This window comes from Scatophagus argus, chromosome 23, assembly GCF_020382885.2.
Source record: "Scatophagus argus isolate fScaArg1 chromosome 23, fScaArg1.pri, whole genome shotgun sequence".
NCBI lineage: Eukaryota > Metazoa > Chordata > Actinopteri > Scatophagidae > Scatophagus > Scatophagus argus.
The window spans coordinates 3,639,134-3,651,464 of NC_058515.1; the positions used below are offsets into that span (position 1 = coordinate 3,639,134).

Genomic DNA, 12,331 nt, shown 5'->3' on the forward strand with positions numbered 1-12,331 from the left:
GGGTGGGGAAAAAAAGAATTAATATTAACACGACTATTGCATTCCATGAATCAGAAAATAGTGTTATTTCAGTCTGAGAAATGCAGAACATTATAACCATGAAAACATCAAGGCTACTGAAAGCATAACACTGATGGTGTCAATGAACAAATGAAAAGGCTGGGCAGTGCAGCATCGTCAGAACACAGTGGGCATGCTCACCTTTCTATTAATACTGTAACTACTGTGTATTGACTCGGTAAAAGATTTCTATTTAAAAAGTTGGTTTCATGTTCGCCAGAGCTGCAATGATGAAATATGAGTGCAACATTTTACACTGGACTAATCAATGTTGGGAGTTTTGTAGCACGATTAATAATCTAAATTTAATTCATTATCAATATCTACGCTCAGCTAACATCTACCTGCTATTTTTTTTACACGCTATGTTTTACTGCTAGAGAGAGCAAATGATCTAAAAATGTTAAAGTTATCGCCTCTACAGAAATGGTGATTAAATCCTGAACATGCGGCATAATGAGACATCTTTGTGCAATATTAATATCAGTAATATGTGTTTGGCCCAATGACAGCTGAGATGAAGAAACAAGAGTCATCTGTCCATGGTGCTGAACTGACAGTGGCTCACAATACAGTGGCAGTGTCGGGAGCTGTCTGTGAAGTATGTGGTGCTGAAGTGTGCCAATGGACCGTGTGCACAAAGCTTGTCCTTCCTTGATGGTCATGGAGTCCTCGCAGCCTATCCCACAGTGCATCTTGCACCCCTTGTTTCTGGTTCAGTTCTCCTACTCTGAACCCGAGAGGCTGGGGGTGACAATTCACTGCGGAATGTGCCACAAGCACTTAATGACATCAAGGAAGGTCACTGAAAGTCTCAGAGCTGCAACTTAGCGTTTAACTGTAAAAAAAAAAAAAGTGAAGATATGAAGAAAGATAAACAAGTGTAGAATATTAAGAAGTGGGAGAAACGTAGAAATTCTCAATGTCTGGTAAGTTGTCCTTACAGATTCACCCAACAGGTAAATCTTTCCACTTCACCCATTGTGTCCTGGTGAGCTTTCAGCCTCGAATTCACTTTCCAAGTAGGCTGATTTACAGTTCTGTCCTTCACTCACATGTCAGTATAAATGCTTGCTACAACTGACTCAATGGATATATACTGGGCAGGTTTTTTTTTTTGTTATTTTTTCATTTGTGTCTCTGGTGGGTCACACCACCATCTATACACACTTCATATTTTCCTTTCATACTTCCCTGTGACATGAGCTCAATGGATTCTCAGTGTTTGATTCACTAACTTACATGCCACAGCTCAAACTGAGCTTAACATGGCTTTGTAAGGCTATATATGTACAAGTGTAGTCTGAATTTCTATAAGTGCTTCTCTGTGGTAATCACTGGCTAGGTTTCTTAATATTAATGTAGCCAGAACTTTGAAAGAAAAAGATATTCCAACAGGAAAGTCCACATTCATATTCACACTTCATGCATTCAGACATTGTCAACAAGAGACCAATGATATCTTCTTCCATAAATAATGGATGACATTCAAAGTGCTGATGTGATCATCTTGCAAATCTCTGAAAGTACCTGGAAAATGTGAAAAGAGGCCACTGTACAGCGAGATTTGAGAGGAATTTCTGTTCCCAGAGAGCACAAAAGGGATAAACCAGGAAGAAGAGGGAGATGTTAATGTTAGAGAAGAGAACAACACACTCAGTCTGTCTCCTCATTGACTTGCTCCGGGCCACACAGGTGTGACTAAGTCTTACAGATGGCAGAGCAGGGTTAGCAAGTGAATAGTGGGTAACTGGAGCAAAGTGCCCACCTTGCAGACAGCAGCATCCTTGAAGAAAATGGCTTGGCGAGAGCGAAAGCTTTTCGATCGATAATGCTCTGAAGAAGTTTGATAGGGCTTTGGTGGGTCAGACTTTTCAACACAGTATCTGTGTTTTGGAAGAGCTCAGAGGTCTCCTGGACTCCTATGATCTGCCTGTGTTTATCCCTTTTTCTCTCTTTCTTCTCCATTTCCTTTGCTTATTTTCCATGTTGTCATCTTGCTCTGATTCTGTGTCAGCCTGTGATAATATTGATCTTCTTACTGTGTGGTGGACCTCAACACCCAACTGTATTTCTGGTGTAACATTTGTCCTGTGACAACAATAATGAACATGTGTTTTCTGATCTACATTGGCTTCTTGTTTGTCTTCCAATTTATACAGCCATTTATCTGATTGCACTTCACTTGGTGAGTGAAAATATCTGAGATAAATGGCTTTGGTAGGAGTTTTTATGTGCTGGCATTCTGGAAATCCAAGCAAAGAAACCTTGTACTGCGTCCTCCATTTCTGAAAACCAAAAAAGGGTGACCGACTGGAAAGCCACAACAGTGCTGTAAATCCCTGATCCATTCCCAGGCATCCACTTTGTCAAAACAGGCACAAGCATCTCTGCTGCTAATACCATCTGTGACACACACACACACACACACACACACACTTCCTCTCTCCCACACTCTGCAGCTTGCTGTACACCAGGGGCCATGTCAAATCACAGAGTTATTCCTGGGACTCACTGGGAGGCACAAGTCACCATACATGCCAGCCCACAAACACCCAGGCCAAATTGTGTGTCACACCAGCTTGGAAGAGAAGGAAAACACTGATGAAACCTGGACTGCTCCATTTGGAAATGGGAGAGGGACACAGAAACAGAAGCAGAAAGAGACAGGGAGAGAGAGACTTGGAAACCTGGTAAGTGCTAAACCCCCGCAATTAGCACCACTGATAGGAAGAGTGGCTCTGATCCCAAAACAATCAGATCTGGGCTTATTTAATTTTTAGGCCATGATTTGAGAGGCTGCAGCGCTGGACATTTTCAGACTGTTGTGACTAAACCAGGACTGCACTAAAACAGTGATTAATTGAAATAGTATTGGCTATAATAATAATTTAGGTTATATAACAACGAGGCACTGTACAAGTTAGTGTCTGTGATGTCAGTGCTGGTAGTGTTTTGCACTGCATTAAATGGTGATCCACCCATTCTGTCCAGTAATGTGATATCCCGAGTTTTCTGCTTATGATATTCCATATTTTGCCAGTGGTGTTCCTATTTCCTTTTGTTGTTGGTATATGAGCTATGACATGCTCATCCTTTCTCAACATTTCTGCAAAATCAAATCACCGCTGGTGGAACCGGAAATATACAGTAATAACTTTTTTATTGGTATTGAGTTGATCAAACAGGGAAATGAAATTGCTTTAAAATATATCCATTCATCATAATGTCTAAAATATGACTAGTAGAGAATGTTAGTCTTGCACTGGTTGTGAATAAGTAGTATAAATTTTGAATTTTGGCTCCCTAATTCATAATCAAAAAAGAAAAGAAAAACTTATGCAGCTGTGTGCTCTGAACAGCTAAAACTGTCCAAGTGTAGAGAGGGATGTGGTCCAAAAGACTTAAAGAAAAGCCTGTACTGCATCATGGCAGTTAGTCAGCAAGATTCACTGAAGCTATATGGATGGTTGGTTGGATTGAAATAGCTGGACGGACACGGAGGGAGGGCCGGATGGTCTGGGACTCTGGTCTCCCTCCTTTTTCGTCCCTCTCTTTTCATTTTACCATCATGCTGACACATTCAGCCTTGGTATCCCTACTTTTCTCCCTTCAAACTGGGAACGTAGCAAATGAAGTGGAAGATTGGTACAAATGGGACACAGGCCTTATTTCTCCCTGACTAACAGGAAAATATTACAATAATAATAATAATAATAATAATAATAATAATGCATCAACACTAGAGAAGCTATTAAAACTTAAGTTTGAAGTAGGACATATGGTGCAAATAAAAATTAACTGTCGCTGTCATGCGTTCCATTTCCCATTGTAAAAAAAAAAGAAGATAGCAAGATGCATAACAACTATAAAAACACAATAAAGCTAAATGTGATTGAATTTTAGTGCCCATTTCATCTCTGTGTTTCTCCTTTGAATCACAAAATGGTGTCAGCAGTCATTGCTCAATTGCGCTTCTCTATTCCTGGCTCATTACAACTGAGAGAATAGCGGTGGGTAATTGTTTGACCCTGCCTGCTCAACCTACGTCCTTGGCTGCTGAGAGCGCTCGACGTGAGAGTTCTGTGGGATAAATGGTGGCTATTCCCACACTCTGCCCTGTGGCTGTCTGCAAACAGAGCACCATCGTATCGATGACAAGAGAAGGCTGATGAAGGTACGCTGGCTGCACAAACCCAATGCAGGCCCCAGCAGCAGCACCACCACCTCTGTAAAAAGACCCATTGTGCCCCGCCAAAAGCCTTCCCCTCTCTGCAGTGAAGTGGCCATTGTGGTGCGCAGAACAGCCTTCCCTTTCCATCGTCTGGCGAGGAAAGCGCTGTCGTGATGAGGCTGAGTGTGGCCAGTATCTTAATATCATGACCCTCATCAGTCCCCAAGTGCCCCCTGATGCTTAGCCCATCCTTTTCACAGGTGAGGAAAATCCAGACCTCATTTCAGCCAGTGAATACAGTATAAAGAACAGATGCATTCTGGTATTGGAAGAAGCTACATTTCAAAATGTAGCTCCAGGCAGAGTTATGAGGTTATGGAGTTTCTCGCATGTAAGTTTGGACACATGATGTTTATCTGGATGTATCTGGGTGGTTTTCTGAACATATGTTTATCCATGAAAGGATGAGCTAAGGCCTTATGGATTTCTAGGAGATGAATAAAGTGTGGTAGAGCACAACAGTTCTCTTAAGGGTACTTGACTGAAAGCAGTACTTACAGTTTTTCAAGGTGCTTTGCTGAGAGTCAAGGAAAGGAAGGAGCTTGGAAGAAAAGTTAAAAAAAACAAACAAAGAAAAAAAAAACATAGATGCTATAATTGTGAAAAGGGAGTTTGAGGAAGCTTGTCTAACTGAATGTCCAGCTTGTATTTGTGTGGGCAGGTGGGTGGCACAAGCACATATACATCTGGACATCTCAAATGATGACTTTCTTCAGCCTGTCTGTATGCTGTATATTGTTCTACTGAAAAAATAGTCTCATGCTTTGTTGACCATAGAATAAATTAATTAAACGTCCCCTTAGAGGAAAAGAAAAAAAAAAAAGACTTTTCTTGGATCAACTTGCATGTGATTGCATAAGGTTCTGTCCAAATAGCGAGTAAGTTACTGATGGTAATGTCCAGCACTTTTCTGAAGCAAATTCTATTGAGTAGTTAGATATGCAAGTGTTATGCAAACAAATTGCATGATTATGCAAAACTAGAAATAGTGTGGATGAGTGATATCCCACAGCATAAGGATTAGTACTAACACCCACTCCTCAATTATGAGCATAAAACTCTTATGTGGGGTTTTTGTGTCCCATATCCCTGTTATGCAACCTGCTCCACTTTGGATCCTTTCAGAGCTAATCACATGTTAGCATACCCTGCAATGGATGGTTACAGTTCAGATGCTGGTGCTCACGTATGATGACGCAAAGACAAAAGCAGAGGCTTGGAACAATTTAGTTTAGCAGTCTCTGCAGAGCAAAAAACCACCAGTGTTTACTATTTACTCAGAGAGAAAGGACTATCTTCAGGTTGCAGGTGGACATGATACATCATCATCAACAGTGAGGTTAAATCAGCTCATTTTGTCCAGAACATGACCTTCTAAGCAGGAAGGTAGGGGTATTTTTAAACCTGAGAAACAACATCTGCCTTTGCGCTGGAGTAATTTAGGTTAAACAGCTCACTGGCGGGTGCTAAACAGATATGTCCCACAGCTGAAACAAAAGCTGGTGCTATAAAATCTCTCAGGCTGAGAGTTCTCTCAGGTCCAGCTTGGTTTGAAACCAGAGGGAGATGACAGAGGAGGTGAAGCCAGAGAGGTGCAGACATGACAAAGTGACTTAAAATGTCTGCTGTATTTCTCTATTACTGATACTCCCTCATTCTCTTTCAGTATGACTGTGGCACCAAGTATGTCACCCTTTAAAGGCAAGAAGCAATATGGTAATACAAATACTTCAAATCAGGCTCTCACTGGAGGCTACAAAGAACATCTTTATTAATTCATTGGCAGTGCTTGCTTTTAGGAGGTTACTCAGATATGAAAAAAGGAGGCTGAGATTACAATACTTTCAATTATTTGAGGGAAGAAAAAAAAAACTCATCCAAGATTCTGATGTACTTACGAGCTTTGCTGAATGAATTCATGACCCAGTCTTTGTGGAATTCAGTGGAACAGATCTGGGTTTTTCAACACCCAACTCTTCCTCAATTAGAAAGACCAAATGCAAGTTGTTAAAAGCAGCACAGAGCTTTGAACGCAACTGATGCTTATCACACGACCATTTTCTGCCTTTTCCAGTACAAACGTTGACATCCTTAATAATAAATTCCTGCCAGACTGGCTAACTTGAGTCCCAGTCTAGACACAGATATCCCACCAGTGTGGCCACACAGGAGGGAAGGATGTAACTTGATCGGATCGACAGGCCATGCTGCATCCTCCCTTCCCTTCTGTTTTTCTCTGTCTGCCGGCTCCTTCTCTTTCTCTCACGAAATCCATCCATTCAGTCATTCATAGACAATGAGAGGTCCTTCAATCCATCTCTCCATCATAGCCTCCTCTGTGTCTACTCCGCTACTGTTTAATCAAAGGAGAAAAGCAATAAAACGGGTGAGAGAAAGAACAGGCCAGGCACGTCTTCCCTCATCATGGCCCCCACAGTTAAAATGGAGGGCGTGAGGAGGAGTTGTCATTTTCCTATTGCATTTCCTCCCCTTTTTTTATGCAAGTTAAAGTGTCTGCCTTCTTTATAGCTCCCCTAAGCTCCCCTTAACTTCTTTTTTCTCCCTCTCTGCGGGTGGATGGTGGACGGATGGATGGGAAGATGGATGAGGGCCAGATGGAAGAACGGCAGAGGAGTGAGTTAATGAGGCAGATTGCTCTCTTTGCAGCCGTGCAAGGGATTACAGGAAGATTACCTATTCTGATTCTCCTCTCTTCCAATTTCACTCTCTCGGTCTCCGTGGTGGTAAACTGGAGGGGCGCGGTGGGGCGGGGAGGGGTGTGGGGACAGCGTGAGCGCCTGTGTTTTGATAGAGGTGAGATAGAAGACAGTGCCTCGACTCTCTGTCAGGAGAAAATGACAGCTGCTCAAAACACTGACCTGTGAACGGATAGTTTCTGACTGATGCCTCCAGTCTGACAGCTGCATCAAAGGCTGCGCTTAGCCTAAATATACCCAGCATGAGACTGAATATCTTAGTCGCATGAGATCCTGCTCCTTCATGAGATGAACGCAAACAAACTGGTTCGACAGATTCCACCCACCACCACGTAGTGGACACTTTAAAATAAGTCGCACTATGCATTTGAAAAGGTGTTGTTTTTTTTTTTTTTTTTTTTTTAAAAGCGGCATTCAAATGGCATGCTGATTGTTTGTTGACCCACAACGACATTTGAGTTGAAAAGCTGTAGATTTGTATTCAGGAAAGTTGTCTGAAGCCTCGTGTCACAGAGATGAGCGAAAACAAAGAGAAGTACGGGACCTCAAATCCACTTTTTGCACTCACAGAATAACAAACAGTGAAAAGGTCTGGAAAAATTATTCAAATTGCAGGGGAATTTGCAATTATTATAAGTCATCTCAACCCACAAAGGCAACGTTAAGCACCCTTCATGAAGTGCACTGAGAGCTCTGAGAACAAAAGTGGAATCATGTATGGGCCCATTTTCTGTCAGTATTGTCTGCTTAGTGTGTGTTATTATAAAGGGGAGAAACTATTTAGGTATTTCCAAAGCCATTGTCAAAACTACAGTCATTAGACTGAGTTAATGGTGGAGTAATTTTTGTGAGAGGTTTTCTTGCCAGTAGGGAATTAACAGCTGGATGCCAAATTGTGCTCAGGAAAAAGCAATATCTGTGCTGTTGATGAAGTTGCCTGCTGAAAAAGACAGGAATATAGATTTCTAACCCAGAGGTTAAATGTCAGCCAAGTCCTTTATCATAGCCTTATGCCCTGAGTCCACACATTTCTGACCTGAGTACGTAACCAGGAAATGATCACATCATCTTGCGTGATCTATGGCACAGGGTTTCATTTGCATTAAGCAGGCAACTGGCTCAGTAAGCATTACCACTTTCTGTATGAGGTTCAGCCAATCATCCTTAATGTATAGCATTTTCCTACTGAAGATCTTCAAAGCGAACGAACAATTAATGTGTTTGTGTACTTTTGATTTCCCTGTATCTGTGGCTATAGGGGCCAGATTGTATATTAATTAATCAATCGTTTCAATCAGTCAGTACAGACAGCTCAATCAGAGTTTGGGTACTTCTCTGTGATCATAAACCTCACTACAGTTAGCACTGTATGAGAATGTTTTTGCCACTGTCATTCAACAAAGTCTTTAAAATGAAATTCAAAGTGTATTGCTGCCATTACAGTATTAAGTACCCCCACACATAGCAGAAAGAAAGATGGAGAAGTGGTTTTGGACAAGTGATAAATACGTGAATTCACTGTGAAAAAATGACAAGGTAATGGTCTCATATTTAGTGTGTGTGTGTGTGTGTGTGTGTGTGTGTGTGTGTGTGTGTGTGTGTGTTGGGGGGGGGTATCCACGCCGCTGCAGTATAAAGAGACAGGGTGGATCAATTTTCCCACCGGCGTTGACAGGGACAATCCGTATGTGGTGTCTACTTTCCTCCTCTCTGTTGTCGCGTCCTTGCCCACCGGCTCTGCCTCTGCGCAGCTGAATTGGCTCGGTTTAATTTTCGTTTATAGAAGTAACCCCACTTGGATCTCACAATCAGAAATCTACCAATTCGTACCACTTGTTCTTTATCCTCTGGTTCTGCGATTTTGGCGTAGAGACACCGTTACGCACCCCAGTGGGCGTTTGGCGACACGGTGGCGCAGGAGTCGCATATACAGTCGCAGTACGGACGGCGCAGTACTGAGCTCCAAATATCCACGTACTGTGAGCGCGTGCATTTCTAACGCGTCGCGCTGACCACATTTACTTAGAGGAAACACTTCTGAGATAGCGTGAACGCCACAGAGTGTCGGATCACAGCCTTTCTGCCCTTCAGCAGCCAATTGTATTGCAGCTGTTCGGAAAGAAAGTATACCTTCGGGTGACGTGATTCTCAGTCTCAAAGTGATTTCATTGAGGCATTTTAAATGTAAAATGAAGTGGAAATGGAAGATAAATAATAATAAAATCAGTCTATGATGTCAACATCATGAATCGGCTTTCTAGTGGGTAAAATTCCAGTACAATTGCAGAAGTGTGCAGTTCAGGGATTTGGAGTGAAGGAGGTACAAGAAATCAGTCTTATGAGTATGTGTTACAATTAACACACATGTAATATTAATATTTCCTGTTTCACTTGTTACATTTCTAATTCATCATTTTAAGTCTTAACGATAGCCTACTTAATGAGTGACCCCTTCACAACTAGCCCGGACATTACGTTAACACATCTACAGCTTAAGGAAGCACACAAACAGACTTTCGCTGTGAGGGGGAAATAAAAAAATAATTAATTAAAATTGCTGAATTCCCACACTCCGCTGCTGCTGTCACGCGTGGCTTCAAAACATATATGTCCATCATTTCCCCCACACCGGATTCAACGTGTCCGTTCCCAGAGCAGTAGAAAACAAACAGCAGACCTCAAATCCACTAGCCTCCCAAATCTCCTCCAAATATTGACCCATTACGCATCGTTTGCTGCTGGCTTCCTATCAACAAAACAAAGCCAACACTTGCTCATTACTGGACTATGTGAGGGTATTGTTTTATTTTATTTCTTTTTTCACCCCCCTCTTCTCACGATATTCACCTGTCATGATTTGGAGAGCGTTCGCAGTGAGTGACAAATCATCACAGCCAGAAGAAAACGCACAGAAGCACATACAGTCACAGCAAAAGAACAGAAAAGTCCTTACTTGTGTTTTGCGGCAATCCCTCCGATATTGTTCTCCACACTTGGGGAGGTTTGTAAATATCCCTGGATATAGCCTGGGTGCAATTTATGCTTCTGTGTTGTCTTTTATTTTTTTATCCAGAGCGCGGAGCGGACCTGAACGCGGATTTCCTTTTCCCCCCTCTCTCCTTCAAGACAGATGTGAACGGTCCTGGCCGAGTCGCTCTACCTGCATCCCCTGCTGTCAAGTAAGCCAGAAGGCAGAAAAGACGACTTCGAGTTTTTCTTTTCAAACGAAAACTCCCGCAATGATATGTATCGCCGGGGCTTTTATTGTGGAGGCCCCGTCTCCGTGTTTCTCGTGGATGTTTCTGGGTGTTCCCGGGTGCTTTGACGCATCTCCACCTGCATCCACTCGAATACGAGACAGAAAGGCATCAGCAGCAGTCGCAGCGGCACCCGCAACAACCCAGAAGGAAGCCCACAGAGACACGCCCCGCTCCGGCTGGAGAAGGCTACTTCACCCCCGGACGAGGGAGACGGGAGGGCAGTGCTGGATATGCTGTTCAAAATACTCGGCTAATTTGTGCAACTGGTCCCACCTGACAAGCCTTGAAGATGAAGGCCTCATAGGCTGTTAAGAGTACATGAATGTGAATGTAATTATTGTCAAACATGACCCCTTTAGTTGGAGAGTATAAACTGATTTCAAGAAAAATATTGATCAGTTGAAATCAGTTCAGAATGTCAGTCAATAAAATAATAATAAAACTAAACATACCCCAGAGAAAACCACAAATTCTGGTGAAGGCTGGTCACAGCTCCCTTTGGTAATGATATCAAAAATGAGAGCCTACTCTGTCATGAACCTAATTATATAAACTGCATATTCTAAAAGTCAAAATGACGCAATTATTAATGAGTCACAAACTTATTTAAGATATAGCTATCAACCGCACTGCTGCCATTATTTGCTAATGACTTCCCACACCCTCAAACAATTGTACAGGCAATTATTTGATCATCATCACAAAGAGGAGGAAAAAAAAAACAACATCACTTTTTATTCCAAAGAGGACGTAGTTCTCATTATTTCATTTATTTGTATGCGCATGTTGGTTTTATAAAGATTTATGAGCCTAAATAGCTGTCTGTATGGAGTTCAGGGGGATTTCTTCTTCATTAAAAAGGAATGGGATAAGAACATTCACATGCTGATATATTCTCATAAGCAACATCAGCGTCTGTGTGCTAGGGTACATCTCAGTTCCCTTATTTTATATTTTCTTGCTGCTTGCTGGAACCGAGTGGAGTTCTGGTCTGCCATCTTCAACGGCATCCCAAAACTCTCAGTTCTTCTCCGAGGAGTGAGGAGGGACGAGAGAGAAAAACAAGAAAAAATCTTATCAGTCAAATCTTAGTTTATTACGTTTAAATTTTTTTTTTTTTTTCTTTTTGTAGATGAATTCCAATCAAAATACATGTGCAGGGAAGTGGAAAGAGAGTCTGTTACCATAACTTTCCAAAAGTGTGAAAAAGGAAAATGACATGGAATAATAATAACAAACAACTTGCTTAATTTATTAGGAAGATTGTTCTTTTATTATGGATGTCGTTAAAGTCAGAGAGAGCAGGAGAGTCTGTCTGTCAGCAAGAAACAAATCATTTATCGTCATTTCCGTTCAGTCACACGTGTGGCTGATAATTTCTAAGCATGAGGTTTGATGAATAGTTTTAATCTTCCCTGAGGCATTTAGCAAAGTAGAAATGTTTCCTAAAGACGTGTTCTGGAAGAGTTAGCTATAGTGTCACGCTAATATTCCAAATACACTACTTTTTGCTGTGGTGTGGTTTAGTTTCCAAATTCATAGTTAACTTTGGCAAGTCAAATAACAGATGCATTCAAAGATATGATGAGAGGCAGAGCTGTTTGTTGAAGTGGAACTGGAGTCATTCGCTGAGATAATCTAAATATCCATGGCATATATATACACAAATCTCTGTATTTCTTTTTACCCTTCTAAAGAGCACTGCCAGTTTTATTCTTCTAGCAAGTTAAATGCATTCAGTGTGCATCCTGAGTGTAAATTGGACCCTAACAGCAGGATTGTGTGCCATTGTTGTTTGACTAAACAGGCCATTTCCTTTCTGCTGCATCATCACCTATTACCCTAAAGACTGGCCCATCGCCATTGCTCCAGGCAAAAACAAGATGTCACCTGCCCAAGTGGTACCATTTCATCTGGGCAGAGAAGGGGCGGGAAGGGGTCATTTGAGCCAGGGAGTCCATTTGAAGCTGAAACTGTATTTCTCCACCTCTCCCTTCTTTCTCTTCATTTCCTCCACTTATTGTCTGATACTGGGCTGACAAAAGTTCCTCATTAGTAGC

The 12,331-nt window shown here is 41.8% G+C and overlaps 1 protein-coding gene across 11 annotated transcripts in view; it reads right to left on the reverse strand.

The window, feature by feature from the left end:
• nrxn2b (neurexin 2b) overlaps positions 1-10,161 on the reverse strand; it is a 584,209-nt gene extending 574,048 nt beyond the window's left edge. For all 11 annotated transcript variants that reach the window (XM_046380508.1, XM_046380512.1, XM_046380507.1 and 8 more), the window contains exon 1: positions 9,965-10,161. The gene's annotated coding sequence lies outside the window, so the exon portion shown is untranslated. The remainder of the gene's footprint in view (positions 1-9,964) is intronic.
• Positions 10,162-12,331: the final 2,170 nt, after the last annotated feature.